Source organism: Callithrix jacchus, chromosome 18, assembly GCF_049354715.1.
Source record: "Callithrix jacchus isolate 240 chromosome 18, calJac240_pri, whole genome shotgun sequence".
NCBI lineage: Eukaryota > Metazoa > Chordata > Mammalia > Primates > Cebidae > Callithrix > Callithrix jacchus.
The window spans coordinates 9,212,799-9,231,897 of NC_133519.1; the positions used below are offsets into that span (position 1 = coordinate 9,212,799).

Consider the following 19,099-nt stretch of genomic DNA (forward strand, 5'->3'; position numbering starts at 1 on the left):
AGACAAATGGGATCTAATTAAATTTAAGAGCTTCTGCACAGCAAAAGAAATGATCATTAGAATGAACTGGCAACCAACAGAACAGGAAAATGTTGCAAGCTACACATCTGACAAAGAGCTAATCTCCAGAATCTACAAAGAACTAAAACATATTTACAAGAAAAAGACAAACAACCTCATCAAAAAGTGGGTGAAAGATATGAACAGACACTTTTTAAAAGAAGACATTTATGAGGCCAACAAACATATGAAAAAATGCTCATCATCACTGGTCATTACAGAAATCCAAAGCAAAACCACATTGAGATACCATCTCATTCCAGTTAGAATAGCAATCATTAAAAAATCTGGAGACAACAGATGCTGGAGAGGATGTAGAGAAATAGGAACACTTTTACCCTGTTGGTGGGAGTGTAAATTAGTTCAACCATTATGGAAGACAGTGTAATGATTCTTCAAGGATCAAGAAATAGAAATACCATTTGACCCAGCAATCCCATTACTGGGTATATACCCAAAAGATATAAATTGTTCTATTACAAAGACACATGCACACGTATGTTCATTGTGGCACTGTTGACAATAGTAAAGACTTGGAACCAACCCAAATGCCCATCAGCGATAGACTGGATGGGGAAAATGTGGCACATATACACCATGGAATACTATGCAACCATAAAAAAGGATGAGTTAATGTCCCTTACAGAGACATGGATGAATCTGGAAACCATCATTCTCAGCAAACTGACACAAGAATAGATAACCAAACACAGCATGTTCTCACTCATAAGTGGGTGTTGAACAACGAGAACACATGGACACAGGGAGGGGTACATTATACACTGAGGTCTGTTGGGGGAGTTGGGGAGGGATAGCAGGGGGTGGGGAGATTAGGGAGGGATAACATTAGGAGAAGTATCTAATGTAGGTGACAGGGGGATGGAGGCAGCAAACCACATGGCACGTGTATACCTATGTAACAATCCTCCGAGATCGGCACCTGTACCCCAAAACGTAAAGTAAAATTTAAAAAATAATAATTTCAAAAATAAATAAAATGCTTCCAGTGAAGCAAAAACAAAAAAAAATAGTAAATAAGAAGCCACTGGTAGGATAAGATCTGTGCTTACTTATTTTACATTGTAAAATAGAAATGTGATTTACATCTTCTATGTAGTTTAAAAATCATTACTATTTTAATCATTTTACTACAATATCTTCTAGATTATCTTTATTTCTTAAAAAATAACTTATTTTATTAATTCCCCAGATAAATACCTGAGCTCACATGTCACAAACCAGGACGCATCTGTACCGTCATTGTTCTCAGGATTCCCAGTGTAACCTGCTGGATGGGAGATAACCTAGTAAATGTTATCATGCAATTCTCAGAATCACTTTTTCCAAATAGGAGGAGTTGAGTAGGGAAAAATACAAAATGAGCAAATGTAGTGAATCCATTTCCCCGGTATAGGGAAAAAGGATAAAAATGTCCTGCTATATGGAAAAGAGTTCCCCAGGGACAAGGTACACTCCTTCAAACTATCATAGAAGGACCAAAAGAAACCCTTTAGGCCTTTAGCATCCTAACTTTGTCTGCTGTGAAGAGTCTAAATATGAATTTGGAAGCAATTCTAGTAATTTCAGTTTCTTCATTGATGACCTTCTCATTTACCTTCTTCTGTAACTTAGTAGGAGAATCTGAGGCCATAGGTATAAATTCAAATTCTGGCCATATACTCAGGACAATCTAGAACAAGGGCCAGCAAACTGCTTTGGAATTCATTAATTTTATGAGTGAATACCCTTATTGGCTGGCAAACTTTTCACAAGAAAAAACATTTTAGAAACTGTTTTGTTGTTGTTTTGTTTTCAAAATCTGAATCATCATATTCAATACACACTTCACATAGTAAAGAAAACTATCCATTTTATATAAATGCAATTTAATTTTTCAGTCCTATTAAAAGATATAATACAAACACAGTACAAAGTTAAATGAGACTTGACCCTGAAGACACATCAAGCTTAACTCAGGAAGGGCAAATATTGTTGTGGAAATAATCAAGAAGTTCTAGGAAAAAAATAATAGATTGCTCTTTAGAGTCATATTGTTAAAATAACAAATGACTACATTTTAGAAGGAACCATGGATCCAGACATGTTACATTAGGATTGTAAGCCCAAAAGAATCTGAGACAGGTCTCAATGAATTTAGAAACTTATTTTGCGAAGGTTAAGGACATGCCCAGAAGGGAAAAAAGTAAAAATCAGAGAAGCAGTCTGAGGTCTTCGCCTTTCTCTAAAGATGAATTTGAGGGCTTCAATATTTAAGAGGAAAATGGGCTGGAGGGGAAAGAGTGAGGTATTGTAATCCACAAGTTGCAAGATCAAAGAAGCAAATAGGCAAATAGTCAGCTTAGGCTCCCTCAGTGAATCAGCACTTTACATAAGATAAGATGAACAGAGAGTAGCTGCCTTTGGGGATACTTAACCTTTTATCTCTAGGTATCTGCTTAGGAACAAAAAGAGAGTTGCAGCAAAACTCAGTTTTCACCTTATTTTTTTTCTTTTTGGAATAGTGAATTGGGGTCCTTAATTTTTAGTTTCCTCTCTCAGGATAATATTACAAAATGAACAAACAACCAAAAAAAATTATGTGGTTTCTTTAGGTTAAAGGAAAGTAGATTTTTTCATGCTTTGGGTTATTATATCTAAATAAAAAACTAAAAATAATGCTAAATATCCTATCTTTAATGAACTGAAAACCTAAAGACAGTCTGCAATTAAATTGTAACTCTGCTCATAAATGCATTTTGACTCATTCAAGCTTTTTTGTTTATTTTGTTAGGATGTTCTTTCTCATCCATTTAGAAATCACTATATGTGTTTATAGTGTTTGAACAAGTATAGTGGGTCTTCTGAAAGTATATTGTATATTTTTCCTACAAATATATCCAGTTTAAATTATATATATTTCAAATTCAGGTAGCCACAAGATATTTGTGTTAAATTCCATATGATGAATTGTTAACTATTAATCTTTGTATTTTACAAAATATCTTGAACATTTATTCCTGAATATATTACCTTTTTCTTTTTCTTTTTTTTAATTGTACTTTAGGTTCTGGGGTACATGTGCAGAACATGCAGGATTGTTGCACAGGCACATACATGGCAAGGTGGTTTGCTGCCTCCATCCTCCCGTCACCTAAATCTGGCATTTCTCCCCATGTTATCCCTCCCCAGCCTTTAACAAATAGTGGCAGGTCTATTTGATTTATTCTCAAAGTATTCACTCTTTTAGGTTTATTTAATCAAAGGTGACAAATCCAGGTAAAAAGACCTTTTCTGATTCAAATCCTAGCTAGTGTCAGATGCCAGGTTTTTAATTTGATTCCCAATTACGCTGTTGAATCACTCTGTAGTCCCTTGCTTTGGATTCCCGTGTCTGGGAAATTGAATAGTCTCATGAAAGTTATAGAAATCTTCAACTTCCCAAGCAGGAAAAGAGGTACATGAATAAGAACCTTTCCATTCTCTGATTGTCCCTCACGCAAGAAGCGTGTTTCATCCCCTGAAGCACACAAGCATTGAAGCTTTTACACTGCATTGCTTAGAGCATGCTCAGCGGGACATCATGGTTGCAGGGGAGGGTGGAAAAGTTACCAACGTGACAGAAGGGATAAGAGTGTCATGGCTGGTTTAAAAAATCGTAATTCTTGCCTGGGGCCATGCACTGAGCAAAGGCAAAGGGTAGCAGAGAGGGAAGGAGAAATAACGTAGAGAAACCACAATCATCTTCTATACACCCTTATTCTCCTTAAGACCCCAACACAGCCTATGAATTCCATTTGCACAAATTTTGTTAAACTAATGAAGAACTTAAGATCAATTTATTGGTGTATCTGAATCTTTATCAATCAAACATTAAAATTACATGCAAAATGGCTTAAATTTATTATTTGAATCACGTGTAAAATGTTAGTAGCCCTGTGTCATTAAATATAATTCACATTAAGTTATGGACACTCAAACTAGCAAAAAATACATTGAATAAAAGCAATTTCTGTATTTGAGGTATAGATCCAAATACAGAAAAAAGGCAGCAGCCTGTCAGGGACTTATGAATACAGCCACACCTTCCCAGGACAGAACCCCTGGGAAAAGAGCTGTTGTGAGTTCTGCTACAGCAGACTTAAACGTCCCTGCCCAGAAGTTCTGAAGGGAGCAACTGAGCTCCCAGCACAGCACTTGGGCTCTGACAAGGGACAGACTGCCTCCTCAAGCAGCTCCCTGACTCCTGTATATCCTAAAAGTCACCTCATACAAAAGAGCTCGGGCTGACATCTGGTGGGTATTCTTCCAGGACGAAGCTACCAGAGGAAGAAATAGGCAGAAATCCTTGCTCTTCTGCAGCCTCTGCAGGTGATTCCCAGGCAAGCAGGGTCTGGAGTGGGCCGTCAGCAGTCCTGCAGCACAGGGCCTGACTGTTAGAAAGAAAACTAAGAAACAAAAATAGCCTCAACATCAACAAAAAGGATGTCCACTCAGAGACCTCATGCAGTCACCAACTTCAAACCAAGGGTAGATAAAACCAAAGGAAGATGGGAAGAAACCAGCGTGAAAAGGCTGAAATCACCAAATCCCAGAATGTCTCTCCTCCTTTATGGGATCACAGCTTCTCCCCAGCAAGGGAACAAAACTGGATGGAGAATGAGTCTGACGTATTGACAGAAGAAGGCTTCGGAAGGTGGGTAATCACAAACGTCTCTGAGCTAAAGGAACATGTTCTAATCCAATGCAAAGAAATTAAGAACCTTGAAAAAAACTTAGATGAAATGCTAACTAGAATAACCAGCTTAGAGAAGAACAAAAACAACTTAATGGAGCTGAAAAACTCAACACGAGAACTTTGTGAAGCTTACACATTTCAATAGGTAAATCAATGAAGCAGAAGAAAGGATATTGAAGATTGATGATGAATTCAATGAAATACAATGAGAAGGCAAGATTAGAGAAAAAGGAATGAAAAGAAATGAACAAAGCCTCCAAGAAATATGGGATTATGTAAAAAGACCCAATCTACATTTGATTTGTGTACTAGAATGTGATGGAGAGAATGAATCCAAGCTGGAAACGTTGTTCAGGATATTATCCAGGAAAACTTCTCCAACGTAGCAAGGCAGGCCAACATTCAAATCCGGGAAATACAGAGAACACCAAAAAGATATTCCTCAAGAAGAGCAACCACAAGGCACATAATCGTCAGATTCACCAGGGTTGAAATGAGGGAAAAAATGCTAAGTGCAGCCAGAGAGGAAGGTTGGGTTACCCACAAAGGGAAGCCCATCAGACTCACAGCAGATCTCTCAGTAGAAACCCTACAAGCCAGAAGAGAGTTGGGGCCAATATCCAACATTCTTAAAGAAAAGAACTTTCAACCCAGAATTTCATATCCAGCCAAACTAAGCTTCCGAAGTAAAGAAGAAAAAAATTCTTTACATGCAAGCAATTGCTGAGAGATTTCATCACCACCAGGCCTGCCTTACATGAGCTCCTGAACATGGAAAGGAACAACCAGTATCAGTCACTGCAAAAACATACCAAATGGTAAAGAATATCGACATAATAAAGAAACTGCATCAACTGACAGGCAAAATAACTGGCTAGTATTAAAATGGCAGGATATCACAAATAACAATATTAACCTTAAATATAAACTGGCTAAATACCCCAATCAAAAGACAGAGACTGGCAAATTGGATAAGAAGTCAAGACCCATCGGTGTGCTGTATTCAGGAGACCAATCTCACATGCAAAGAAAGCAGGGGTTGCAATCCTAGTCTCTGATAAGACAGACTTTGAACCAACAAAGATCAAAAGAGACAAAGAAGGATATTACATAATGGTAAAAGATCAATGCAACAAGAAGAGCTAACTATCCTAAATATATCTACACCCAATACAGGAGCAGCCAGATACATAAAGCAAGCTCTTAACGACCTACAAAGAAAATTAGACTCCCATACAATAATAGCGGGAGACTGTAACACTTCATTGTCAATATTAAACAGATGAACACAGAAAATTAACAAAAATATCCAGGACTTGAACTCAGATCTGGGCCCAGTGGACCTCATAGATGTCTACTGAACTCTCCACCCCAAATCTGCAGAATGTACATTCTTCTCAGCAACACATCACACTTACTCTAAAATTGACCACATAATTTTAAGTAAATCATTCCTCAATAAATACAAAATAATGGAAATCATAACAGTCAGTCTCTCAGACCACACTGGAATCAAATTAGAACTCAGGACTAAGAAACTCAACCAAAACCATATACCTATGTGGAAACTGAACAACTACTCCTGAATGACTACTGAATAAATCATGAAATGAAGGCAGAAATAAAGATGTTCTTTGAAACCAACAAGAATGAAGACACAACATATCAGAATCGCTGGAACACATTTAAAGCAATGTCTAGAGGAAAATTTATAGAACTAAATGCCCATATGAGAAGCAAGCAAAGATCTAAAATTGACACCCTATCATCACAATTAAAAGAACTAGAGGAGCAAGATCAAAAAAATTCAAAAGCTAGCAGAAGACAAGAAATAACTTAGATTAGAGCAGAATTGAAAAACATAGAGACAAAAAAAAAAACCCCCTTCAAAAAATCAATAAATTAAGGAGCTGGTTTTTGAAAAGATTAAAATAGATACACTGCTAAGCAGTCTAATAACAAAGAAAAGAGAGAAGAATCAAATAGATGCAAAAAAAACAAGCAAAACAAAAATGATAAAGGAGATATCACCACCAATTCCACAGAAATACAAACTACCATCAGAGATTACTACAAACAACTCTATGCACACAAACGGGTAAATCTAGAAGAAATGGATGAATTCCTGGACATTTACATCCTCCTAAGACTAAGCCAGGAAGAAGTTGAATCCCTGAATAGACGAATAACAAGGTCTGAAGTTGAGGCAGCAATTAATAGCCTACTAACCAAAAAAAAGCCCAGGTCCAGATGGGTTCACAGCTGAAATCAACCATATGTACAAAGAGAAGCTGGTACCATTCCTTCTGAAACTGTTACACATAATACAAAAAGAGGGAATACTCCCAAACTCATTTTATGAGATAGACACAACTATAAAGGAAAATTTCAGGCCAATATCCATGATGAACATCAATGAAAAAATATTCAATAAAAGACTGGCAAACCAAATGCAACAGCTCATCAAAAAGATTATCCATCACCATCAAGTAGGCATCATCCTGAGGATGCGAGGCTAGTTCAACATACGTAAACCTATGAATGTAATCCATCACATAAACAGAACGAAAGACGAAAGCCACATGATTATCTCAATAGATGCAGAGAAGGTCTTCCACAAGATTCGATAACCCTTTATGCTAACAACTCTTAATAAACTAAGTATTGATGGAATGTACCTCAAAATAATAAAAGCTATATAGGACAAACCCACAGCCAATATCATACTGAATGGGAAAAATCTGGAAGCATTCCCTTTGAAAACTGGCACTAGAAAAGGGTGCCCTCTCTCACCACTCCTATTTAATATAGTACTGGAATTCCTAGCCAGAGCAATCAGGCAAGAAAAGGCAATAAAGAGTATTCAATGAGGAAAAGAGGAAGTCAAATTGTCTTTATTTGCAGATGACATGATTGTATATTTAGAAGACTCCATCGTCTCAGCCCAAAATCCCCTTATGATGATAAGCAACTTCAGCAAAGTCTCAGGATACAAAAGCAATGTGCAGAAATCACAAGCATTCCTATACTCCAATAACAGGCAGAGAGCCAAATTGTGAGTGAACTCCCATTCACAATTGCTATAAAGAAAATAAAATAACTAGGAATACAGCTAACAAAGAATATAAAGGACCTCTTCAAGGAGAACTACAAGCTACTGCTCATGGAAATAAGAGAAGACACAAAGGAATGAAAAAACATTCTATGCTCATGGTTAGGAGGAATCAATATGGTGAAAATGGCCATACTGCCAAAAGTAATTTACAGATTCAATGCTATCTCCATCAAGCTACCATTGACCTTCTTCCCAGAACTGAAAAAAAAACACCTTAAACTTCATATGGAACCAAAAGAGAGCCCTCATAGCCAAGACAATCCTAAGCAAAAAGCAAAAAGCTGGAGGCATCACGCTACCTGACTTCAAACTATACTAAAGGCTACAGTAATCGAAACAGCATTGTAATGGTACCAAAACAGAGATCTAGATCAAGGGAACAGAACAAAGGCCTCAGAAGTAATACCATACACCTACAACCATCTTATCATTGACAAACCTGACAAAAATAAGCAACAGAGAATGAATTCCCTGTTTAATAAACGGTGTTGGGAAAACTGGCTAGCCATGTGCAGAAAGCTAAAACTGGACTCCCTTCCTTACATCTTATACAAAAATTAACTCCAGATGGATTAAAGACTTAAACATAAGACCTAACACCATAAAAACTCTATAAGAAAACCTAGGCAATACCATTCAGGACATGAGCATAGGCAAAAACTTCATGACTAAAACACCAAAAGCAATGGCAACAAAAGCCAAAATAGACAAATGGGATCTAATTAAACGTAGAAGCTTCTGCACAGCCAAAGAAACAATTATTAGAGTGAACTGGCAACCAACAGGATGGGAAAAAAATTTTCCAAGCTTCCCATCTGACAAAGAGCTAATATCCAGAATCTACAAAGAACTAAAACAAATATACAAGAAAAAAATCAAATAATCAAACAACCCCATCAAAAAGTGGGCAAAGGATATGAACAGACACTTTACAAAAGAAGTCATTTACGCAGTCAACAAACATAAGAAAAATGCTCATCATCACTGGTCAGTAGAGAAATGCAAATCAAAACCACATTGAGTTACCATCTCACGCCAGTTAGAATAGCAATTATTAAAAAATCAGGAGACAACAGATGCTAGAGAGGATGTGGAGAAATAGAAACACTTTACACTGTTGGTGGGAGTGTAAATTAGTTCAACCATTATGGAAGACAGTGTAGTGATTCCTCAAGGATCTAGAAATAGATATACCATTTGACCTAGCAATCCCATTACTGGGTATATAACCAAAGGATTATAAATAGTTCTATTATAAAGACATATGCACACATATGTTCATTGTGGCCCTGTTAACAGTAGCAAAGACTTGGAACCAACTCAAATTCCCACCGGGGATAGACTGGATAAAGAAAATGTGGCACATATACACCATGGAATACTATACAGCCATAAATAATGATGAGTTCATGTCCTTTACAGGGACATGGATGAATCTGAAAACCATCATTCTCAGCAAACTGACACAAAACAGAAAACCAAACACCACATGTTCTCACTCATAAGTGGATATTGAACGATGAGAACATGTAGACACAGGGAAAGGAACATTACACACTGGGGTCTGTTGGGGGTTTGGGGAGTAGGGGAGAGACAGCAGGGGGTGGGAAGGTTGTAGAGGTATAACTTCAGAAGAAATACCTTATGTAGGTGACAGGGGGAGGGAGGCAGCACACCCCCATGGCATGTGTATACCTATGTAATAATCCTGCAAGATCGGCACATGTACCCCAGAATTTAAAGTATAATTTAAAAATAAATAAATAAAAAGGAATTTAGAAAAAATCTTTTTAAAGTTTAGTAAGCTACATGAAAATAAAGATCAAATATTAAATGAAACTTGAAAAACAGTATGGTAATAAATGAGAATTTTGACAAGCAAATAGAAGTAATAATTTAAAAAACCACATGGCATCTTAGGGATGAAAAGTACAATAACGGAACAAAAATGTCATAGAAGGCTTCAATAACAGACACAATCAAGTATAAAAGAAACATCAGTGGACTCAAGGACTACACATTTGGAATTATCCAGTCAGAAGAGCAAAAATTAAAAAAGACTGAACGACAGTAAAGAAAGCCTATGGGAATTATGGTATACCATCAAAAGAACAAACTTTCTTATAATAGGAGCTTCAATAGAAGAAGAACAAGAGCAAAAAAGCACATTTCGTAAAATGATGGCTGAAAATGTTACGAATCTGTTTAAAGATGCCAACATCCAGGGTCTCCAATCAAATTCAACTGGAAGAGCTTGTCCAAGACATATCATAATCAACTTATCAAGAATTAAAGACAAAAACATTTTGAAAGCTTCAGAAGATAAGAAACATCATGTGGAAGATAATTCCCGTGGCCAGCAGAAACCCTACAGGCCAAGAGAGAAAGGATGCTGTATTCAAAGTGCTAAAAAACAAACAATAAACAGAATCACCAGAATACTTTACTCGGAAAAGGTGTCCTTCAAAAATAAGGAGAAATAAGAAGTTTCATGGACAAACGGGCACCAGGGCAATTAATCACCACTAGGCCTGCCATATAATAATTTCTATAAAGGTTCATTAGGTTGAAATAATAAGGCACTGATTAATGAAATAAAAGAGATGAAAGTATAAAGTTGGGGAAGGATAGCCTGGGGAGAAATGCCAAATGTGGGTGAAGGGGAGAAGAAAAGCAAAGCACACTGCCATGTGTGTACCTACGCAACTGTCTCGCATGCTCTGCTCATGTACCCCAAAACCTATAATCCAATAAAAAATTTAAAAAATAAAAAATAAAAGGAAAGTATAAAGCTCAGAAACATATAATACACAGTCATTTTCAAAATACTCTAGTACTATTATTGTGGTGTGTAAAGCAATTTTATCTCTACTATAAGGGCTAAAACACAAAAGCATTTAGAACTGCTATGTATACAATAATTTGTTAAAGGATGTAAACTACAAAAAAACTGTAATTTTGACATCAAAATCAGGAAAAAATGAGAGGGAAGGTAAAAATGTAGAATTTTATATATGATGTATAAAATAAGACATCTTCGGTTAAAAATAGTTCGTCATAACTATAAATGTTACTTTTTAATCTTCACAGTTAACACATGGCAAAAAGCTATAATATATACATTTAAAGTAAAAAGCAGAGAACCTAAACATACCACTGGAGAAAATCACAAAACCACAAAGAAAGTGAGAGAAGAAGAAAGGATTTACAAAACAACCGCAAAGCAAGTAAGAAAATGGTAGAATTAAGTTCTTACCTATCAAGAATTACCTTGTATGTAAATTGATTAAATTCTCCAATTAAAAGACAGAGTGGATAAATGGATTTTAAAAAATCACATTCCAACTATTCTGCCTAGGAGAAACTGACTTCACTTAAAAATACATGTATACACTAAAAGCGAAAGCATAGTAAAAATATTCCACATAAAATAAACCAGGCCGCGCGGGGTCGGGGGAGGGGGGGGCTGGGGATGCGCGTGGGGAGCGCGGCCCAGCTGGGCTGCTGCTGGGCGGTCACCTGGGAGTGCCGCCTCGGGAGGAGCCGGGGCTGTCCCAGGAATGCTTTCACTCGGCCCAACCATGGCTGCGGCCCTGCGCGCCGCGGGCGCCCTGCTCCGGGATCCGCTGGCGTCCGGCAGCTGGAGGGCCGGTCAACAGCGGAGGTGGAAGTGGCTGCAGCCGCAGCAGCTGCCGCTGCAGAAACAACCCAGCATGCCTGGGCTGCAAAGCCTCAAGTTCAGCCGGAGAAGAGGAAGCCAAAAACTGGAATATTAATGCTAAACATGGGAGGCCCTGAAACCCTTGGAGATGTTCACGGCTTCCTTCTGAGACTCTTCTTGGACCGAGATCTCATGATGCTTCCTATTCAGAATAAGCAATGAATGGCACCATTCATTGCCAGACGCCGAACCCCCAAGATTCAAGAGCAGTACCGCAGGATTGGAGGCGGATCCCCCATCAAGATGTAGACTTCCAAGCAGGGAGAGGGCGTGGTGAAGCTGCTGGATGAATTGTCCCCCAACACAGCCCCTCACAAATACTATATTGGATTTCGGTATGTCCATCCTTTAACAGAAGAAGCAATTGAAGAGATGGAGAGAGACGGCCTAGAAAGGGCTATTGCTTTCACGCAGTATCCACAGTACAGCTGCTCCACCACAGGCAGCAGCCGAAATGCCATTTACATATACTATAATCAAGTGGGACGGAAGCCCATGATGAAGTGGCGCACTATTGACAGGTGGCCCACACATCGCCTCCTCATTCAATGCTTTGCAGACCACATTCTAAAGGAATTGGACCATTTTCCACTTGAGAAGAGAATCGAGGTGGTCATTCCGTTTTCTGCTCACTCACTGCCAATGTCCGTGGTCAACAGAGTGACCCGTATCCTCAGGAGGTGAGCGCCACTGTCCAAAAGGTCATGGAAAGGCTGGAGTACTGCAACCCCTTCCGACTGGTGTGGCAATCCAAGGTTGGTCCAATGCCCTGGTTAGGTTCTCAAACAGATGAATCTATCAAAGGACTCTGTGAGAGGGGGAGGAAGAATATCCTCTTGGTTCCGATAGCAGGACATCCAGTACTCAAGTTTTAGCCAAGGGGTGTGGAGTTGAAAACATCAGAAGAGCAGTCTCTTAATGGAAATCCATTGTTCTCTAAGGCCCTGGCCGACTTGGTGCATTCACACATCCAGTTAAACGAGCTGTGCTCCAAGCAGCTGATGCTGAGCTGTCCACTCTGTGTCAATCCTGTCTGCAGGGAGATTAATTGTTCTTCACCAAACAGCAGCTGTGACCCCTGCCAGTGGACCCTGTGACATTAGGTAAATGCCCAACCTCTAGATACCCCTGACTTGGAGAGGATGTTGTTTAGAGATCAAGGAAGGAAGTCACCCTTCCTTGATATATATCCAGCCTTTGGGCACAAATTGTGTGATTTCTTGAGGATTGGACTCTATTGATAGATTTCTATTTTTATATAACTATACAGGAAGCATTTAGATTTTCTCTCTCTAGGTGTAAGTTACTAATTTGGAATGTACACTAGGACCTTTAATAAGTAAAAAATTTATCTTATCAGATACACCTATGTTAAATACAGATTGTGGCTTTATTGCCCCAAACCCTCCTGAAAGGGTACAGAGAGCCCTCTTTGTGGGCCGTCAGTGTGAATGAGATCTGTTTACAGTCTTTCGCATATAGTTGCTGTTTTTTAAATGAACATAGTTGAGTGTTTGAAATGAATTTGAAAAAGAAATGTTACTTAACCTTTCCCTAATCCCATGGTTTACAGAAAGCTAGGGGGGCAATGTGGTTACCTGCAACGGCTGCTTTCGCCAGCGAGGCCACCATTCACTGGTCATCTTGGTATTTGTGTGGGAATCTTACTTTCCTCCATGTAAAAAAAACCAAGTATGCATTTCAGAAGTGCTCTGAGAGTCCTCGTATAACCAAGGCTAGTAAATATGTAGAAGTACAGTGTCCGTCAAACGTGCCTTAGTGGGAGTTCAGGGTGCCACAGGGAAGGGGCTCCCACTGCTTCCGGTGTCCAGGGACAGCGCTGCTGGAAAGGCCAAGGATGAGCTTTCCCCTGGAGCTCCCCCGGGACCTCGCGAGCCTTTCCACCTGGCGGCTTCTCTATCTTAGTCGAATGCCTTCTTTCTGCACATTTGTTTGAAGAATTCTTTTATAAAGTCAACGATGCTTTGTAATCCTGAATTCTTCCTTAATTCATGGTTTTTTATTATAAAAATTATGTAGCCATACAATGGGACATGTGAAGAATACAGATAAGTTACCACTTTGATGCAGTAACTATTAGCATAATATTGTATTTCATGCCAGTCCTTTCCTGTAGATATTTTTAATGCCATTTCAACCTTGGATTTGTGAGTGAAAAGTGTTTCTAAAAATACAGAAATAATGTCAGATCAGAATGTGATCCTCTATATTTGTATTTAAATGAATTAGAAGATTCCTGGTGGTTCTATGAAGAATTTGTAATGATCACTTTCTCTTTCCTCCAAGCCCTGAAACTTTGGTCCTCAAAAGAGCATTTCTTTGATTATTTTTTTTTTGTAAAGCAAATTTATAAAATAGAAGTATTAGGCTATTCATAAATCTTTTATATTGAGAATTGGCTATGTCAATAAATATTACAACATCAAAAAAAAAAAAGTAAACCAAAGAAGAGCAGAAGTGGCTATTCTTATATCAGATAAAATAAACTTTAAATCAAAAATGATTTGAAAAGGACAAACAAAGCTATCATATAATGATAAAGTGGTCACTACAGCAGAAGGATATAGCAATCATATATATACGTATGCACCCAACATCAGAATACTTAAATATATAAAGAACATAGTAATGGATATTAACAGAAACCTATATGTGTCTCACAACCAGTTTATGTTCTGATGGTAGGCTAGTCTGCTTCTCAGAGCATGGAGTAGATAGTGTGTGCCTGCTAGGATCGACCAGGTATCACTATAGGTAATAAACAGCCCCCAAAATGGAAATTTACAACACGGAAGGCTCTTTTCCCAGTCATGCTGCACATCCTCCATGGCTCTCCTGGGCCCTGTGCTCCACATCCCCTCATCTGCCGCTAAAATAAAGGAGCAGCCTCTATACGGGAACTATCAACAGCTCTAAGAGATGGAGGAAAGGGTGGCCAGTCTGAATGGCTTCCAACTCTTTTGCCCAAAGGTGACACACTTCACTTCCACTCACATCTCCTGAGTCAAAGCAAATCCCATAACTACATTCACCTTCAAGGGGCCCAGAGGAGAACCTGAAATACCCAGTGGACTCCATTAGGGCCACCATACGGTGTCAGCCTGTACAGGAGACTGTGGAGGGGCAGAGGAGGAGAGTGGGGAATTGATGGGAAATGACAGCAGGACTGAGTCACCTCTGATTTGCTTTATCCTCAACCAGGTGGAGTTTGTCCCAGAGCCGCACAAAATCAGCAGCAGCGTGATCAAACGGGGTAAAGCTCAGAAAAAGGAGTTTGTTGAGCTGTGATCAGTAGTGAACTCAGAATCAGCTGAGTGACACTAAGTCAGTAAATTTCTGACTGCCTCAGTTACCTTGTATGATAGTGGTGAAGATGGGAACGTTGAGAGCTGATTTGGAAGGATATCAGGAGTGCAGATGTTCAATATTTTAGTTTCTTTAAATTAAATCCAGGCACTATCTTTCCTGCAAGTCTCCTGTTCCTTTCAGATTGCACAGGTGAGAGTGCTCTGATTAGGGCTGGAGGACATAAAATATTGGCTCCCATACCAACAGCTCCTGTGTTGTGAATGCATTCTGTGCATTTTCCTGTGCTAAACAGTGTTTCAAAACATCGTGGGGCCTGATTCTTCCTCCTTGTTCCAATGGCCCTGGGTGACTCAAGTGCCCATTCAATGACCAGGACACAGAAGTCTTAGAGGGATACTCTGTGAGGCCTCAGGTGCCAGCTGCTGCCCTGCCAAAGCATGAGGCAAGGGACAAGACATCGGCTGTGGGGGCAGTGGTCAGCCAGGCCTGGTGACTCTACTTGGTGGACAGATGATCCTACACCTTCCACCTCCAATGGATCCACTGCCTCTGTGCCTGTTTGTCCTGCCAATGCTCCAGTGGCTGCCCCAGCATCCCAGCCTAGGCCCAATGCCGCTGAAGACAGAACTGGCCCCTGGGGACCCAGGAGACCTACAGGACTCACTCAGCTGTCGCCAGGAGTCGCCAGACCCTCATTCTTATCAAGGACCTGGGAGCCCTAACCCGTGGCCCTCCATCATCAGCCATAAATGATGATTTGCTGCTGTTATGATCATCACTGCCTTTAGTGGCCAAGGGCCTTCCAAGGTGCCAGCTCTAGAAGGAAAGATGTCCTTGGGAGGTGATGACACTTGGTACATGGGTACTCGACAGGTTGCTTCCTCCTATCCTCAGACAGCCTTTGACAGAGCCATTGACACTCCATTGTTTGGAAGGAAACCAGCCCAGGGTCACACAGTTGGTCTCAAATCTAAGGTGACTCACTCTGCCTCCACGAGGGACCTGCCTGCAAGGGAGGTTGACCCTGGCTTTGGGGAGCCTTTCCTGAGCTACATGAATCACCTCCCCTGTTTGAGGCCCAAAACTCAGCTCACATCTCCTTCCTTACCCTGTCTCTGCTTGGGCTATAATCAAGGTGACCCCAGCATCCCTTCATGGACATGATGGTACTACTCTCTGCCATTCACTTTTGGCTAATCTGACTTCAATGCCCACTTACTTGGTCTCTTCTTTCACAACCAAGACAACCAAAATCTGGGGCTCTTTATGCAGGTGACAGCATACTAATAGAATTCAATGCCATAGTTGTGTTATCCCTGTTTCATTTTGCTTGTGTCTCAGGGTTGCTTTTCTATTTATGATAAAGGCATTTGTAGCATGAATAGAATATTTGCGGTTTACAATAACTTTACATCATAGTAAATGGTCAAGACACTGAAAGCAGTGATTTTCAGCTGCGAGAGGCCTGAGTGAGTTTGAGCACACTCTGTGTGATCAGGCAGAAGCAGGCCTTTGGGAAGTTTAGCTGAGGATGGGGCCAGGAAAGATGATGGACAGTGGGGGTCTGACATGGTCACCAGACCCCTGGCTCCTGCCCACCTGCCTGGCACTTCCCATCCATCACTCATGATCTGCCAAATCCTCTGGGTATTGTGGCCAAATCCACCAGGGGAGAGGCTGACGAACTTTGTCTCTTGAAATGCACAGATTCCGTGGCCATCCCTGGGAAGTCAACCATGGGAGTCAACTTGGCTTTCTCCCCCTCATTAGGGTTCAAAATTAAAAGCCCACCTTCACAGGCAGTAAGATAGTATAGATAAGTGACCACATCGCCCTGTTTCAGATGTTGACATGGCTAGGTGCGTTAGGGGTGATTTGAGACCACACAACCTTGTGCCACAAAGTGAAATTCCTGGGCCAGAGGGAGACATTTGATTGTCATGTTATGACCTTATCACTGAGTATAAAAGCAGTCTTGTTTCATTTTGGATTCTTTCTTATGTTTATAAGAAAGAATGTTTATGTTTCTTATGTTTATATGCTTTGAAGTTCCAAGCATATAATAATTTTTGGATAGCTTTTAATCATTGACTTCTAGCACAATTCTATGATCAGAAACATGCTGAGATTTGCTTGATGAACAAGATAATTGAGTTTAATTTTGTATATGTACTATGCATGCTTAAAATGAATGTTGCTCCACATCCCCTTATCTGCCATCATCCAAGATACAGGATGATGGACAATGGCTCCATAGATGTGATGGAGATGCTTTACTATTGGGACCCTTTGCATCCTTCTGATGTTTTGTTGCTTAGAATATGAATGGCAGAGAGGGGGCTGTGGAGCTCCCACTCTGCTTGTGTGTGAGGTTCTTCCTGCCATCATTTGTTTCTTATGTTTTGCAGCCAAGACTGACTGTGAGAAACCCTGGGAGCTCAGGAAGGAAGAAGCCGCTCAGAAGCAGAGATAGGGAGCTGGTGGAAGAGACCAGAAGTCAGGTCTGTGAAGGTTCCAGAGAGGACCTGTCCTTGGGAGTCAAGTAGGGGGCCTGAGGTGGGGGAGGGGCATTGGAGGACACAGGTGCTCTGTGGAATGTCCACTGTGAGGTACCACATTCCGGGGCCGGGGTTTGGTGGAGAGGGAGTAAAAAGCCCCAGGATTGCTTAGGCAGCGCCCAGACAGGTTTGGTGGAAACCAGAGCCCTGGTCTCCATCTAATTGCTAATGAGCATCCTGCTTTTTTTCCCCGTGTATCCTGTTGCTTCTCTGATAGATTTTCTCCCTGACTTGTAGCTGAACCTCCCACTCTCGCTTGAAGACTTAGTTTAAACCAGATCCTTTCCCAGACCGTTTTCTCCTCCCCCTCCATTGGGTGCCCAACAGCCCCCTTCCCCTCCCTCCCCTTTCCTCCCTTCCCCCTCCCCAACTCCCCAACTCCCCATCCCCTTCCTTCCCCCAGCCCTAAGCCACTGCCATCTCTGTCTTGGCCACCTAAGGACACCCTGAGAAGACCAGGAGATGCAGATGCGGTGGCTGCTCTTTTGGTTCCTCCTGCTGGAGTTTCCCAGCCATTCAATCCACCCTTGAGAATAGACACTGGACCCTCGGGTTTCTTCCTTGTTATTGGGCTGTGTCACGTGGCACATTACACAGTGCAGGCCTGTAATTTCAGCGCTTTTGAGGGTTAAGGTGGGCAGATCATCTGAGTCCAGAAGTTCAAGACTAGCCTGGGCATCATAGCCAAACTCCATCTCTACAAAAGATTCCAAAAAAGATGAGCCAGGCCTGGTATCTCATGGCTGTAGTCTCAGTTACTGGAGAGGCTGAGGTGGGAGGATCACTTGGGCTCAGGAGTTGGAGGTTGCAGTAAGCTGAGACACCCACTACACTCTTGTCTCAAACAAAATGAACCAAAACAAAGTGAAATGTCATTTGAGTTTTGTGTCATCTGGTTTGATGACTTTTTAGGAAATGCTGTGTCATCCCTGTCTTCTGCTCTTGGGGGCTGTCTCTAGGGAGTCTGTGTCCAGTCAGTGTGATGGGAGCAGAGAGGACCATCAGATGGAGAAGAAAGGGCTGCACCTGCTGGGAGGTTTGCAATTTGGGAGTCACTAGGAGTGACAGAACCAGGATGTGAATGACTGTATTGTCCTTTGTTTTGTAAAGTGTGAATGGTGCAGGTCATTGATTGACCCAAATAAGAAGGGTCTTCAAGTCCTTATGTTATCCAAATATAAGGAAATGACAGGCCTGGTGTAGTGGCTCACTCCTATAATTGGGAGGCTGAGGCTGGTGGATCCGGTGAGGTCAGAAATTCCAGACCAGTCTGACCAACATGGTGAAACCCTCTCTCTACTAAAAATATAAAGATTAGCAGGGCATAGTGGCAGGTGCCTGTAATCCCAGCTACTCTAAAGGCTGAGGCAGGAGAATGGCTTGAAGCCGGGTGTCAGAGGTTGCAGTGAGCCGAGATTGCACCATTGCACTCCAGCCTGGGCAACTGAGTGGGACACTGTCTTAAAAAAAATTTGTTTTTGGTTGGTAATTTTTCTTTTTTTGAGACAAAGTTTCCCTCTCATCTCCCAGGCTTGAATTTGTATTTAATTTTAGAATTACATATACCACTGGAATCACAT

General features: G+C 40.7%; 1 pseudogene; it reads left to right on the forward strand.

The window, feature by feature from the left end:
* The first annotated feature begins 11,378 nt into the window (after positions 1 to 11,378).
* LOC100400895 (ferrochelatase, mitochondrial pseudogene) lies at positions 11,379 to 13,253 on the forward strand (annotated as a pseudogene).
* Positions 13,254 to 19,099: the final 5,846 nt, after the last annotated feature.